This window comes from Cyprinus carpio, chromosome A10 (assembly GCF_018340385.1).
Source record: "Cyprinus carpio isolate SPL01 chromosome A10, ASM1834038v1, whole genome shotgun sequence".
NCBI lineage: Eukaryota > Metazoa > Chordata > Actinopteri > Cypriniformes > Cyprinidae > Cyprinus > Cyprinus carpio.
The window spans coordinates 3,908,386-3,921,521 of NC_056581.1; the positions used below are offsets into that span (position 1 = coordinate 3,908,386).

Here is a 13,136-nt window from a genome sequence, read left to right on the forward strand (position 1 = left end):
CCAATTGTTTCTCTCTCTAAAATTTTCACAGATCCCCTAGAATCCTAGAATCTAGTTAACAAACAAAGAAACAAACAAACTCAAAATAATAGAATGAGGTAAAAAGCAAAATAATGATGAAACTACTAAAGAGAAGGTTAAACTGCCTGAAATGACAACAGTCTCCATTGGTAATACTGTTTCACCCTAGTTAAAAATTCTCATGCATGACATCACAACCTGTATGCAAGGCCACGTCTCGTGTGGTTTGTGGCTGGGACCATAAGACTGCGTGAATTTATTTATTTTTTGTGCTACTATTGTGTGCCTCTGCTGGTTCGTAATGCAGCTCTGTGACACATGGGCCTGTTATGTTCACAGGCACAGGAGAAACATCCTGATTATCCTCTTCCCTCCGGGCTCACGTACGAGATAGAGACAGAGGACTGGCAGCAAGAGAAAACTGGCCATATGGGGTCTACGGGTGGTTTGGTCTCTATGTGTTTGGGGAGCAGCTCAAAGCAAGTGTGTTTCTGAGGGTTTGGGGCATATGGTGTCATAGAGGGGGGCAAGTACCACAGGAAAACACACATGACTTATCTTTCATCACGGGTTTGGAAAGAACATATCTCTGCAGATAAATGCCTCGACATTCACGGCATCCGTATTAGCCAAATAGCATCTCAGCTACAAAAAGCTGAAATCATAGAAACAGCGGGAGCCTCGTTCAAGATTTTAATTCCCACAAAGAGTAAAAAACACAATGTTGGGAGAATACATAATGATTGTGGTGTTTAACTTCAAGTGCTGACATTTTTAACTGCTGTAATTTCACTCTTATTTCACAAGGATTCTTCCATGCATATCTTTCATTTTTTTATCCTTATGATTTCATCAAAATATCACAATTTGATTTCTGCTGTAATGACATGCTTCTCCCTGATGATGTATGTTGGATTTCTCCAGATCTGTTTCCATTCAATCAACAACTGATAAATTGAACCAACTCCTGCATTACATTTTTTGATGTTGTTTGTAGTTGTATGTAGAATGAAGGATCGCTAGCTACTTGTTTTGTTGCGATTTTAAGGTCAAATTTTAAGGCAGCATTTCTTTGTATCCTTCACTAATACAGCAATTCCAGAAAATTAATCTGTTTCAAATAAATCATTCAAAAGGTGGCAGACTGGCTCAATGAACTACTGTAGATTACTGTAAACTGAATGAACCCTTACAAAAATTAACCATGGTTTTATTATAGTAAAAGTGCAGTGACCACAGTCTTTTGGTATATTGACTACCATTTGTATAACCACAGTTTTACTACAAATACCATGGTTAAACTATGGTTAGTGTAACAAAACCACAGTTAATTTGTGGTTACCATAGTTTAACTATAGTATAACCAAGGTTTTTTTTTTTTTTTTGTAGTAAAAACCATGGGTTAATTTTCATAAGGGAATGCTTAAACAAACATAAAAAATTTAATATTTTTACCCAATATACATGTGCTCTGTATTATGATTATCATAACATCACATTGCTAGCTTAGCAACATTTGCCAACCCAAACTCTACTGAAATCAATTATCAAGCCACTTGTGAGCGAAATTTGTTCAACTTTGCTGCATTCCTGTCAATAAATTTGCCTTAAATTGACAACTCTAGCCGAAAATGAATGACTTCCAGTGGCAAATATCAATGTTAGAAAAACAGTAATGGTAATTGACTCATTAGACCTGTTCCAAACACAGTGCAGGCGGCAGACAGCAAGGCAGCTCACTGAGTTTGAAAAGGACAGTAATTTTTCAAATGATGCAATATTATTGCAACACTGACAGTCACCTTACCTGACCACTCGAGCGTTAATATTCATGAACTGTCACAATGAGCCATTGCCATCCGGAGACACCCCTGCTTCCTGTTTCTCTAAGAGAGCAACCAATTAGGAGCCAGTATACAGGCTGTGAGGGGTCACTGGGTCAAGGCACTGATGGACTAACCCAACCAAAAACACTAAAAAATAAACCAACCAAAAACATTAAAATCAGCATCATCTCTGTCTATGTGTGTGTGATTGTTTGAACAGTGTGTGTGTGTGTGTGTGTGTGTGTCTGAGTGTGTGTGTGTGTGTGTGTGTGTGTGTGAACAGATCTTTGTATTAGTCTAGTGTAAAAGTGCAAGGCCAGGGGCTGTTTTATGTTCAAATAAACCGCACATCCCACAACGCCGCACTGGGCACTGCCCCAAATGAGAAAACTGCAGCAGGGTGAACTGGCGAAGGAATATAAAGACACATCCGATTGATTAATCAATAAATGTCAGCTGTAGATTAATTACCCAGCCTGGAAGACATACCAGTTGAAATTATGAAGAAACCAAGTTCAATAAAAGACTTTGGGCAGCACTTCTGGGGAGCATCAGTTATATAATAAAAGTAAAAAGACTATGAACATGGACCTACTCATCTGATTGTCAACAGATTGAAAATAAATTCAACATGCTAAACTCAACCCGGTTCATCTGTTTCTGGATTTCTGGACGTGAACGAATCGCTGTGTTGGCTTAAAGTGAAAGGGCAGTCTGAAAGGTCAATACAAGTGAATTTATGATTGTAACCTTACAGGCATCTTCCACTGCATCCTCCATCCATCTCTCAGACGTTCAGAGAGAAAGATAGAGGGGGGAAAAGATGACAGGATGTGGCGGAAAAAGCACATATCAAGCACTGGCAGTGTTTGTGCTTTGAGAAAATGTTAATGGATCATTCTCTGATGGAGCCACAATGCTATTGATGTGTGTGTAACTATGGTTGTCTTCACACAGCAATCAAATATTTGTGCTTTCTTATTCTGTGTGAAGGTTTTGATGCTGCTCAAAAAAGTATCTAAATTAGCGACTGAGTTAAATGTCAAGTATTGCAGAAAAGGAACTAAAACCGGAAGAGTTAAACTATGCTGTTTTTATACTTAAATTAACCAATCGATGCATTCACTGCACTCTCCCAGCTAGTAAGGTGCCAAGACTTATATATGTTCAAAAATGACAAAGATTGGACTGTGATTGAACAAATCTTGACAAAGAATTGTTATACTGATGAAGGCAGCTAGCCGAAACATCTGTTGATGATTTTTATCTCCTGGTTTAACAATTAAAATAAATAAATAAATATTTATTTATTTAGCAGACCAATCTTTGTAATTTTGATACTTAAATTTGTTTAAGTTTCTAAGGGAGAGTGCCAGCAATCATTGGATGACAGCAATATGCTAGCTAAGCATTCACATGTGCATTTGTATACCTATGTAGAGTATATTTCAAGCCTAGAGAGTTAAAGAGAGATAAAAGGGCGAGGTCTGTTTTTATTCCTTGCCACATAAGCGCATTGAAATGTTACCACTCTGGCTTAAGTCATGGAGTATTTACTGAATGTTAATAGCTGCTGCTTATTGAAAATACAAACTGGTCAGCAAACCCAGGGCAAGATATATCGCCCTAATAGGAATACACACACACACACAGAGGCAAGAAGATCTGCCTCGTAATGCCGGCTGGCAGGTCACAGAGAGATATCACTGTCAGGCACACATGCACACACACACCTGCCCTTCTGTCATCCACCCCTGATAGCAGCCAGAATGCCTTTGAGGTCATTTCAACATCATATCTGGTGTTTGCACTGAATGAAAAGGATATCCCAACATGCTTCCTTGCATTTCTGCGCCTTTCTATCTCACCTCAGTAAGACACTTTCTCTGTATATTTCATTACATTGTTGAGCCTGCAGCAGTCAGCCTTTGAGTGATGCTACTATTGGCTGGAGATGATGTCATCTCTTCCGGAGAGCTCCGCAACGGTGCATGCCATTGGCTGGCAGCATAGACAGTGGCGGAGTGCTGAGATCTCACTTTCATTCATGTACAGCTGGGGAGGGGCATGCATTGGCGGGTGGCCCGTGACCTCTCAGATAGGGTCGCACTGTAGCGGTGCACAGTTAAACTCACACGTAAAAACGAAACAAGTGCTAATGGGAGTTTATAATAGGATGGGAAAAAGTGTAGAGAGCAGGGCTTTGTTCATTCAGCTCAGGTGTGCACAAATACATGCACACACACGCAAATGTCTGTGCCAGCAGGCACACACACCACACCACACGGTGACTGGAGCAGCCTATTCAGTGTCTCTGACAGCCACACGGTGACTGGAGCAGCCTATTCAGTGTCTCTGATGGGGGTTGGGATGGGGGGTGGGGTTGTCCTGGAGCGTGAGCCTGTCACCATGGTGACACTGCAGATGATGCACTCCTCTTGGAATGGGGGGAGCAGAGATGAAGAGTGCTGGGGAACTCCCTTACACACAGATAAACACACACCAGACTGTTTGTGTGCGTGTTTGTTGCCGCTTAGCTAATCTCCCACTGGACGTACACTATCCCTTCTCAGCATGTGCTAAACCATACCACACACACTAGGAATTAGCCAGCAATATCCCACTGCGATGTCAATGTCCCTTTCTCTCTTCTCTCGCTCTCGTTCTCCACCCTGAACATGATGTCATTGTTTTTCTGTAGTTGCTGGAGAGGCATATGAACAAGACTCCTTCGAAGACCTTCGATGAGAAATCCACTCTTCTGGATGTTCATAATTTCCCAGTTATATTTCTCCTACATCTACTTTTCTCATAGAGAACCTTTGATCAATGCGCCAATGACTACGAGTAGAGTCCCTGCCTTGCACACAACTAGCAAAAGTGGGTTAAGTCAATTTAACATACAATGCAAAACTGGAGATTATATGCTCTACATGAGTCTATAACTAATCCAATCCAGACAACACAGCAGTCTAAAGAAGCTTAAAATATTCCAGCTATGCCCTTTTTGCCGCAATTTAAATTTTATTATCACCACAGTCGTGGTATTGCCGGACCGAGACTCGAACCCACAACTCCTAACCCTAAAGTTGTGGGTTCGAGCCTCGGGCCGGCAATACCATGACTGAGGTGCCCTTGAGCAAGGCACTGAACCCCCATCGGGCGCCGCAGCATAAATGGCTGCCCACTGCTCCGGGTGTGTGTTCACGGTGTGTGTGTGTGTGTGTGTGTTCACTGCTGTGTGTGTGCACTTTGGATGGGTTAAATGCAGAGCAAGAATTCTGAGTATGTCACGTCACTTTGACTTTACTTCGTCAAGGTACGGCTGAAATGCAGTTGAATTCATTTACTGCAATTAACGGTCTAATCTGTCCTTATCATCATTTTGTCATTTAGGGTGATTTGGTTTCTGTGTGGTGGGTGGTATCTCTTCAATCTCAGACAATAAAAATTTATTTTTGAGCTTTTTCTAATGTATTGTGTTTTCAAGCATGGCATAATTCTCAGCTGTCAACGGAAATTCACTATAGTGGCTCTTCTAAAGTGATGGGTGCAATGGTAATGCAGAATGATGCATAGAGGACAGGTTGGAGTCCTGATGGAATGATTTGGAGTCTAACAAGACACTAGTACTCATTCAAACGTCACAGAGATAGAAAACACATGGTAACTGCTTGAACTGATCAAACATGCTCAAACAAGAGAAAACATCAGCCTGGTCTCATGCATGTCTGACACAAATTTCTATAATTTTTTAAACACTGCAAAAACAACATGAATGGATATAACATCACCTCATACAAAACTTTAAAGACTAAGAATATTGGACTAAACCCTGTGCATTGATAAGACAAAATGCCAAGTCACTGCCCATATTTTCAACACTAGACAAGGCCATGTACAGAAAGACTGAGTTCAAAAGGACAAGCTGTGTCTTAAACCCCCTTCACCGATCATATGTATCCTACATGCGTGACTCATTCTACCTATCAAGATTAATGTCTGCAGCCCCACTGATGGCCTTGAAGTGGTCCCCTCTATTGTGACCAAAACAAAGAAGCAATGACAAGGCCCCCTTTTTGTTTAAAAGTTTAAAAGAGAAGCTAGAGCATGGGTCTCCAGCCCTGCTCCTGGAGAGTTACCATCCTGCAGATTTCGTCATCAACCCCAATCAAATACACCTGAACCAGCTAATCAAGGTGTTTAGGATTACTTGATAATTACAGACAGGTGTGTTGGAGCAGGGTTGGAACTGACGTCTGCAGTACGGTAGCTCTCCAGCAGCAGGGTTGGATATCACTTACATGCACCCTTTTTATCAGTAAACTGGAAAAGGGCCTGCTCCTACCCATTGACCCCCGAGGTCAAGCTGGGATAAAAGTCAAGTGGACATACAAAACAGACCTGACTCCAGCCTACACCACTTCCCAGCCCCCTTTCTTTTGGTCCACATCCACCTGCTCAACAGATCCTCTGAGGGACTGAAAATTTAAGACATCTCTGCCCTGATATCGGCTTATCTTTCACTTCAGAGGAAATTAATTCCTGCTGGTGTTGACAATCCTCTGTCACTGAAGCATCTGATAGTGGACGCCTAAGACAGAGACACTTACTGTTCAGAGCTAACAACCAATCGCACTGACCTATTGGATTTACAACGTGATTGTCTTGGATATTGAGGCAGTGGAGAGGATGAGCTGAGGGAGGGATGGAAGACAGACCTAGTGAATTCTGCACTGAAATGAGCTGGAAGCATCTCTTCAGCTCTTTATGATCTCACCGTTCTCTTAAAGGGACGGAAGCATAAAAGACTTCTGACGGCCAGCCATGAAAAAAGCCCTCTGATCTATGTTCAGATAATAGAAAAACAACTCTTATTAATTCCACTAACACTTCAATATGAAATACATCTAAAATAGCACACAACCAGTCCATAGTTTCTTAGATATAGTGCAGTGGCAGGGTGAAGGTGAATCAACTATTCAGCCACATTGTTGTTTAATCATATTCCAAAATAAAAGAGAACATAGTTTTTGCTTAAGCAATCGATTATCAAATGTCACATCAAATAATTAGTTTCCAAACTCTGGTCCTGTAGTACCCCAATACTGCACATTTTGTATCTCTAATAAAACACACCAAATCGACCTGAAATGGAGTGTGACATAAGAAAGTCACACAAAATGTGTCCTGTTAGGGGTGCTCCAAGACCAAAGTTGGGAGCCACTGCTTTAAACATCTATATCACTTATCTGTGAAATTTCAGGATGACCAAAAGCTAGCTTAAATTGTCCCAATAAATGTGGTTCATGAGTTTTGTTGGATCAGTGTGATAAACTTGTTGGTCAAGGGTGTCTGAACCTGATTCTGGAGGGCCATCTTCCTTCAGAATTTAACACCAACCCCAATTAAACACCAGCTAATTAAGGATTTGAAGGAGTCTTTGGGATTAATAGAACCTTCCAGGCAGGTGTGTTAGAGAAGGTATGTAGGAAGTTGGCCACCAGGAACAGGACTGCTATTGTTGTTTGTTGGGGCAGTACATGAATGACGGTATGTAACATTCTAAATCAAATAGACAGCTTTAGAATGGTTGAAATGTTTTTCAAGCATTTGTTGGGGCAGTGTGATACACAAATACATCCAAAATTTTGCACAGATGGTCTGTGTCTAATTTTGCATTTTTGACAACTTCAGCATCTTCATTTGCGTGATAAGCAAAGCAGAACAAACATAATTAGTCTGAGAAGTATACACAATATGAATGAAGACTAATCCAGTCTCTAAAGGACTTCTAGTTCAGCCACATTCATCAAAGGGATGAGAAAAAATCGGTACAGAAGCAGTTTGGAGGGAGGTATATAAAAAAATCAAGGCACTCCAAATCTGCATGGCGTTCATTAGGAAAGAAAACAGCCCAGTGTAATTAGGTTATCCTCACATTCAGTAACAGGCAGATTTACTCTTGAACTTTTCTGTTTAACAGCTGCTAAGCCGCCGCAGCCCTGGGGAAGAGACAGCGGCACCAGAGAGGATTTGGAGAGGATAGAAAGAAAAACACATGAAAAAGAGAAGAAAGAAAGAGGGGAGAGGGAGAGTCATACCCCTGAATATTTGAATATGAAATTAATATTTTTTTTTGTAATGACTGGAAGGGAAAGAGGTTATGGTGGAAATCTATGCAACTGAATCACGGACTAGGATATAACAACAACCCACCACTACCAAAAATAACACAAATTGTAATGGGGTATTAGTTTTGAACCCTCAGTGTGAATGTGGTTCCATAACCCCTGTAAATCTAGCATGACCACATATGCAAGTGGGGTCATGGACGAAAGGACCATCAAGCTGCCAGCCGGCAGTGAATGGGGGGATTAAGATGAAACAATCAAAGTGCAACTGCAAGAGGCAGATGGAGGATTTGGGATTGATGCTGTCCCTGATAAACATGCTGTAGCTTAGCCCAATTAAAATCAAGACGGCAACCATCTTTAGTGGTAATGAGACTGAAGAATCGCATCAAAAAGCAATACAACATCAGGATATGCAGAAACAAATCTGAGATCAATGGGAGAATGGGTCCAAACTAGATTTTAGGACTATCTACCTATACCACTATCTTGTAAATTCCATAAAGCAAAAATTTGTTTAACTCAAAGGTACACACAAGCCAAGGTACTTGACAGAATTCAAGACACAAAGAAATTCACCACTGTCTGTTTTTCTGCATGTGAATATCAAGTCAGAATGACTATTATCAATTTGCAGCTGGGACACCATCATCTCCTCCTGGTGCGGCTCTGAGCTCAGGTGGCCAATGGGACGAACGCATCCATCATTACAGACAGTCTATGGACCTCTATGGCCCCTACATGGATGTGAGTAGTTTCATTTTGTTCTTTGCAAATGCCATGTTGTCGTAAGTGTGAGGTGCTTATACGGTTTATATAAGTCTCTCTCTAAGCTTATGCTGTATATATACTAGCCAAATGTCTTGTCTACAAAATGCTGAGAACTGTAAACATACTGTAATTTCCCATCAGACATGCACAAATTGACTGTTTCTCAAATTAAACAAACATTGGTTTACTGTATATAGATAAAATAGTGGAAAGGAGTATCCTAAATGTACCTGTAGGGTACAGTTCATAACTTATGGTAAATGTATTGTAAAAATGTTATTTTTATATTGACACTTTTTTTACCATCTGCACCTGCAACTCTGCATTTATAGTGAGAAACAGTGTCACTCTGGCAAATAGGGGACAACAAAACACTATAATTTCATTACCTTAAACACCCTTTGTTTTCCTTTAAAAGGAACCAGAAAAAACAAACAGAGAGGGTGATAAAAGTAGATGTGGCAAAGAAGTATTGTCCTTGTTTCTATAGTTCTTAGTGCACCACCCAAACTCAGAGCCAAAATTGTTATCCAGTCCAAGTTGGCTAAAATAGAGGACAATTAGACAACACCCATTCCTCTTTTCCAGCATTCCCACTCAAATCATGTGTTGTTCTGAGATCATGTATCAGACCTCGCCAGAGTAACGCAGGGTTTTTTTGTATTCTGAGCCTTGCATGAAACAATATATCTTCAGTTTCAGATATAAAAAGCATGACCTCCAGAACTACTTTGATGCATTCTCCTGTTTCCTGAGCCCATTACAATCCACTACATAACCGCAGGGTGACAACAGAGCCCTGCCTGCCTGCTCATCCAACTGTGCATCATCAGCACTAGTGTTACAGCTGAGCTAAAGTGAACTGAGCCCAGTCGGCACACAAACTCACACATACGCACACACACACTTGTGCAGTGATATCATAGCGGAGGCTGGTGGAATGACACAGTTGTTGGGGTTGCACAATTGCACTGGGCCAAACACATAGCCCTGAGGGGCACCCTTCCCTGCAAGCAGATGCCCTGGACGGAATCACAGCAATCAATTGTACAGTATGCTTACATACAACACACACACTAAGAATGTGACATGCATCTTCTTCCACTTATCACACAGGAACTCCTGAAGGCACATTTAGAGATGATGTAATCCAGATCCACACCTTTTCTCACGCACCACACAGTGTTTACATGCACATACTCTAGCTGCACACTCACACACAAGCGTTCAGGGGCTGGCCCCCCTCTCACCTGCACCTGCATGAAGGAGCCCCTGTAGAAGCAGCAGGCAGCGGCTGACAGGGCACTCCACAGGCTGCATCTCTCCGTCATGGCTCCCGTCCTCCTTTCTTCAGCTCTTCCACCCCTGGAGTCCACTAGAAGCACCGGGTCATGCCCCTATCCCCTTGTGTTCACCAGAGCACAAACCACTGCCGCAACTGATCAGTACTATCACTGTTCCACCGGAGCCAGTGACATCCCAGATCTGCACCGGCTTCCTCTCTCTCTCTCTCTCTCTCTCTCTCAAATCTCTCAACTCCTCCTCTCTCTCTCTCTCTCTCTCTCTCTCAATGTCTCGTTCTCTCTCTCTCTCTCCCTCCCTCTCTGACTTTCAATATATCTCTCCTGCTCAGTTCCACTGCCTCTTACTCTCACTCTAGCGCTTGCTATGCTTCACAGCGCTGGCAGGGATTACCTCATCGCTCTTGGATGAAAGCAATGGGTGGGGGGAGGGTTCGGAGGGGGAGAGGGAGGGATGTAGAAAGAGAGAGATGCTTGCAGGCACCGAGACCCCACCCACCCCCTCCTCCAGGGCTCCAAACAATGCTGGGGGGAGAGAGACAGAGAGCGAGAGGTATGTGGCGCACGCATTCAGCACCCACTCAAAGGAATTTTTCTCTTTTATTCCAGTTTGAAAGACTGCAAAAGAAAAGTGGGGGGGGGGCAGTCAGGGAAAAAAAAGTCTATAGACACCCACACCACATGCACATACACACCCCCACACCCATCGAGTTGCACATGCAGAGAAAACAGTTATATCTAGAAACAGATGACTATTGGTGTATGAGAATTTATTTTTTAAAAACAAAGTGGATGCTGTAAGTCTGGGCAAGCAGGAGCTATTTAGATGTGAGTTGTGCTTGGAAATAAAATGATGTTTTCTAGGAATGTAGTAAAAACCTGCTAATGAGCCTCAGTCCTTGAATATTCCCTATCGGATACTACCCACACACGCACACATACTTACTCCAGATAAAATGAGGCTGACTCTGGCACAGCAGTCTAGGGTGGGGCGTTTGCTCCCTGGGGACTATTGTGACATCAAAATGGACGCCTCACTATGGCAACCAACACAAAGCTTTGACAGCAGCATCCTTAAAATGAACAGTCCACACCCCAAAAAGAAAATTCTGTCATTTACTCACCCTCAAATTATTTCAATCAGGAACAGACTAAAATTTAAGTTGTTATTAAAAGAAAATTGTGCCAGCCACCATAGATCTCAAATTTAGCTCTCACACTCTAAAAAATGCTGGGTTAAATACAACTCACCACTGGGTGAAATTACAAACAGAGTTTTGTGGTTGAGTTCAAATGTTTATCCCTCAACCCACACTTGCCTGGAAGTTTCTAGTGGTATGCACTGAACTAAGACTTTTATTAGCTAAAGTGGTTTAGATATGTTTAATAATGGAGCTTAAAGCATGCAAGATAGTTGGTTCTCTAAAAAGCTCCAGGAGCAGGAATGGACACTCCTGCTTTAAATCAACCATCTAAATCCAGACAGCTGGTAAATCATCTGCCTGGCTATAAGGATCACATCAGCATTTTGCGTCTATGTGCATATTTGGTTCTCTAAAAAGCTTAGCTACTGAGCAGTGAAGCTTACAGCATCACCTAGGGAAGCCACACAATGAAAAAACAAAAGATATAATTAGACGAGATCCATTCTGCAAAGAAATCTCACTGATGGTATTGTGCATTTGCAGATAATCCGGTAAGAACATGTTAATTTCATGTTGAACGCTCATCAGCCTGAAACAATGGGAGGATGAATGTCAAGTTGATGCTATTAAAGAGTAGAAGATTGCATATGGATCTAGTGTGTGGTTTAATGTAAAGTATTTAGTGTGTGTACCACAGACAGAGATTAAGTGTGTGTGTTTGCCTCATGAGATCATGGAATGAGAACAGGATTTCATGTTATTACCACACATATGATGAGGAGTCTCACATGGCACACACATGGCGACAAACATATGGTGACCACAGACAGAGTTGAAATTACTGCTTAAATTGACTTTTTGTTGGTTGGTTTTGCTGTGGCTTTGTGGTACTATCAAATCATTGTTGTATTTATTTGAGTGTCTGACCAGACCAACACAGCAATAATGGCTCAACCAATGGTGTGAGACTGGGGAGGGAATATCTGTTTGTTCCACCAATGGGAGATCGAGGGATGTGTTTGAAAACAGTCATTATTCTTCCAGTTCTATCCTATTGAAATAACGACTTTGGCAATTGCTGGTGTTAGTGTTTAAGATGCAGGAATATATCACTTCTGAAACTCTGAAGGAGAAACAAATCTGAAAAGCAGTCTTTAGCAAAAGTTCATTTAATCTCATGGCTAGGAGATAAACAACTGGGACATTAAAGAGATCTTGATTTCCTACTTCTTTACTGCTTCTCTGCCCTAGTTCTCTACTTTCTGTGTTTCCTCTCTATTTCTTGTTTTCGGTCTCATGCTGTTGTGTGTATCTATGCTTATTGTGGCTTTTCCTTCACAACTCTTCCTCAATCTTTCATTCAGTCTCTCTATCAGTTAAATATTAATTACACAGTGAGTGTCCTGCAGGCAGGGTGCAGCAGTACATTGGAGAGGAGCTCGACTCTGTGAGGGAACTGATAATGAGGAGGTGGATGGGGTTCATCTCTACCTCCATGAGCCTGCAGGCCCTGAAACACCCTTACCTCCCCCTTCCAATTAACATTAATGAGCTTAGCCCCATTGGAATTCTGGGTATTGGTATTAGCATGTGGTATGGCTTTTGCCTAAGTCGTGCTGCTTTCGCTAATAAAGCAGTTCGGTCATTTGGTTTGATCTGTAGCAGTAATAGAAAACCATAAGAAGCATGTTAGCAATTGAGGCCTAGTCAATTTACAGGGCTGATCAATGCAGAGCTGTTTAGTTATTTGATTTAAACAGAAAAACGGTATGTTTTCTATATATTTCCATGCTGAAAAACAGGAAGGAGGGGGAAAAGAGGGGTATCACAACCCCATCTTTCACCAGATGGGTCTACATCAGTTCATGACCTGTCTTTCTTCACTAGCTGTCCTCCTCTTTATATCTGTCTTCTTATGCATCACTATTACTATAACAG

At 41.7% G+C, this 13,136-nt stretch overlaps 1 protein-coding gene and 1 long non-coding RNA gene across 2 annotated transcripts in view; one reads left to right on the top strand and one right to left on the bottom strand.

Annotated features, from left to right (window-relative positions):
* sh2d3ca (SH2 domain containing 3Ca) overlaps positions 1-13,136 on the bottom strand; it is a 52,083-nt gene that overhangs the window by 20,030 nt on the left and 18,917 nt on the right. The gene's annotated exons all lie outside the window — the stretch shown is intronic.
* Positions 7,303-10,282, top strand: LOC122146399. The gene is made up of 3 exons (XR_006160957.1): positions 7,303-7,400; positions 8,619-8,728; positions 9,449-10,282. It is a non-coding gene; the product is annotated as an uncharacterized LOC122146399 (long non-coding RNA).